Genomic DNA, 3800 nt, shown 5'->3' on the forward strand with positions numbered 1-3800 from the left:
AACGCATACAAGGAACCCAAAAGCAATCTACAGTGACACATATAAGAAATTCAGAACTAGCACGACAAGCTATTTTAGGTATTTATATGAGATTAAAACCACCATTAGTAATGACAACGCTGTAGAGAAATGAGAGAAAAGAGGGGAGAGTTTCAATTTTGTTTCAAAATAAAAAGGAATAGAGTTTTATTTGGTTAAATCTTTACATAGAAAGAAAAAGACAAAAGAAAAGAAAAATTAGATAAAGGGCTAGAGATGGCTTTTTTATTTATTTATTTTTTTTTTTTGGCAGTGTTTCATAGCTACCATTACTTATGAAGAAAAAGAAGAGGAAAAGGAAGAGAGTCAAGTTAGGGCTAGGACACTTTAGGGAAAACAAAGTTCTAACTTTCTCTTTGCAAAGGGAAAGTTAGATTACGTCCGTGGTCAATGGGAATCATATTCCCATTGGTCATTATAAGCATATTGCAAAGGGAACACATTCTTTTGAGTTTTTTTTTTAACTAATTGTTGGGATGTCTTTACACCCAATTAAATTGTAAGGGAAGTGTCCCACGTGCAACATACCAAATGCCTCCTAATTCTTAATTTATTAATGGTTTGGATAAATGGGTAAATAAAGTGTTGAAGAATCCTATTTATGTTAAAATTCTCTCAATTGTGAGAGTGCTCGATGTTATACGAGTCACCTCCAAGTTCAACATCTGTAAAGAGAAATGGATGGATATACGACATGTTATTCTTGCATGGTGGAGCACTTTTTCTCATACTATGATTACAACATGTGGCGATTTAACTTCACTTTGGAGGATGTGAGTATTCTTCTAGAAATTTTTTGTATGGGGAAAATGATTTTCACTCCATCAAGCTTTTTAAAAAAGAAGTGTAACGACCCCTCCTTGGTCGCTACCGGCGTTTGAGACTCCCAAGAAAGACTTGCTAAGTCTTGAACAAGCCTTACTCACAATGCCCGTTAGTTCACTATATACGAACCCAGTTCATATTGATACTAAAAACAATATACTCTCATACCATGATTTAAACCATAAACATAATAATCGATTCAAGCTTTAAACCATTTAATCACAAGTATATACAACGAAATTCACATTCTTCAATTATTTACTTATAACAAAATCAATATCCATTTACAACTTATTAAATAAAGTGCTACGACTTGATCTCTAACAACGGAGCGACTTAAGATAAAATGCTATGAGATGCCTTTACCTATTTGCGGTGGACCATACACGTCGATGATTACACGTTAGGTCAATCCCTGTATGCAAAAAAAGAGAAATAAAATGGGTGTGAGTCTCACAGACTTAGTGATCATCGGCTCCGTGAGCAAGGGATAGATGGGAAACAAGCATAAAGCAGATAAAGTTGAATGATAAAACCGAATAAGAATAATAACCTCAGAATAAAAATCAAATCACAAATAAGGGGTTTGTGCCTTGCAAACATGATACCGTAAAATCATTGTGCAATATTTCACTTGGCAAAACGATGCCGAAATCATGTGTAGCAAAACAAAGTTCAATCATAGAAATCATCACTTTTTATCAAAGTACCAGAAATGTTATAAAAGCATGCACGCTCCCAGTGTCACGATCCGAAACTCCCATCGAGCCCGTGACAACCGTCGCGACGTCCCGATAGACACTCATTACCCCGAATGCCGATCGAAACCCCGCAAGGCTTAGCATCAGCTTCTGCATCTCCTCAGTGAGCGACAGTTATCAAATCTCACATTTCAAAAAAAATCATAAGTCATTTCCAAATCAAAACAATAAAATATTACTTTCTGGCTCACAAGGGCATTTTCATCATTTTTCTTCGAAAATACTGAAACTTGCCAAAAACATGGTGTAAAAACTAAATATATTCATACATATTTTAAATTAAATAACTGAAGAATAAAATTTCTTTTACAGTGACACGTGGGCCCCCAACTGACTAAGAAAATGTAGGGTTACAAACCCTTACTTTCTAAGATGCAACTCCGAGATTAATTCTCGTCTTAATCAACTATCAACAAATTGTCCTGAGCCTGAAAAATGGATAGGAAGAAGGGGTGAGATTATAAAATCCCAGTGAGTAGACAGACATCATCAAAATAATCTAAAGCCGAGTAATAGGAGACAATTAAAATAATTCATCCCAACCCATATAAATAATTGGATTTCATCCAATTACTCAACATGGCTTATGCACTTTTCAAAAACTTGGCCCTTGCCAAAAATTCATTCTAAGGGATACCCCGTGAAGGCATCTTACCGAGACCGCCAAGGCTGTTTATTGTCACACACACAAACACATTTCACCTCTGACAACACAGTTGTTCCTTGGCGTTGGCTGAGTCCCAATTTCACTTGGTGGCCAGTGTGAATTGTACTCAAATCCTACCTCGGGAGTTATCCTATGCGTCTCTCCAATCGAGGTAAGCTCAATAATTGGGAACTGTGCCCCACTAATTAGGCTGACCCACAGAACCCCCGTCACTGCAGTGCCCACTTTATAATCCACCAACCAATAAAATCACAATAGTATGACATGGCTCACTTAACACATTCAAGGTAAATCAAAGCAGTTCATATATTCTTGAAATCATAAAAATAACCAGTCATACCCACATTTATCATAAGCCATTTAATGTAAAATCATAGATAAACAACACAATCATAGTATAGGTCTCCAATTACTTTATTTTTGAAATCATTATTAAATTTTTAAAAATTTTATAAAATTATTTTATAAAATCTCATTTTCCCATAAAACACAATAATTTTCCAATTAAACCATTTTTCCATAAAATCACACAATTAAATAAATCTACTCTAGATAATTAAGACGATAGTAAGTTTACTCACTGTTCTAGGAGTCGATATACTCCTATTTTCAGTCCGCGGGTACAGTCCTTTACCCGTATCTAATGGCTCACCACCTAGCCATAATCCATGGCACATATTTCAATTAAATTGTGTCTAACAGTCATAAGCTATTTCAGGCTCGATATATATGCATGATATGAAATGAAAAATGCACAGGTAGCCATCTAGACTCGGTATTGACCTAAGTCAATTTTTCATCCAATAAATTGGCCAATGCGTCCAATTTCACTCCAACTTTCTCCATTTCTTTTCCAATCCCTCAATTCACCAAGCACAGCTAATTAACACACAATTAGGCAAATTTATCTTCACTTTTCTTCTTGGAACTTTTGGCCAGTGAAGGTTCATGGGGAAAATGGATTCTTTTCTTATTGTTTTGTTTCTAAACATGTTTAACTAACTCTAAACACCAACATAACTCAAAATCAAACAATTCCAACATCTTTCTCTCTCCATACCCATTTTGACCAGCCATAATTTCATCATGAAAACATGTAATTTAACCATGGAAATTAAGAAAAAATGCATGGGTAAGGTAAATCACTAGCAAAATCAAAGAAATTTTACCTTTACTTGATCAAATCCTTGAATTCCAACACTTTCTCTTTGATTTTTCCCACCTAGGGTTTGTTCTTCCTTGGTTTCTCTTTTCTTCTGGTTTGGCTGATCACTATGGGAGAAATGGGCTGATTTTTTGCCTTTTTATAAAGAAATAATAAAATAATAAAAACATGACACATGGCATTTCTTTATTGGCTCAAATTTTAAATATTTGACTTTTAATTCTTTAATTCTCCACCACACATTTCTCATATTTATCCATTTCCATGATGAATAAAATCCCTTGGTCTTGACAAGTGTCGGGGGTGAAAATTTACCGATTTGCCCCCGAGGTGGCAAAATTAC

At 35.0% G+C, this 3800-nt stretch overlaps 1 long non-coding RNA gene across 1 annotated transcript; it reads right to left on the reverse strand.

Moving 5' to 3' along the window:
• On the reverse strand, positions 1058–1691 carry LOC108662087. Its single transcript, XR_001927869.1, has 2 exons — positions 1418–1691; positions 1058–1279 (listed from the first exon to the last, which is right to left on the reverse strand). It is a non-coding gene; the product is annotated as an uncharacterized LOC108662087 (long non-coding RNA).

Source organism: Theobroma cacao, chromosome 1 (assembly GCF_000208745.1).
Source record: "Theobroma cacao cultivar B97-61/B2 chromosome 1, Criollo_cocoa_genome_V2, whole genome shotgun sequence".
NCBI classification, from domain to species: domain Eukaryota; kingdom Viridiplantae; phylum Streptophyta; class Magnoliopsida; order Malvales; family Malvaceae; genus Theobroma; species Theobroma cacao.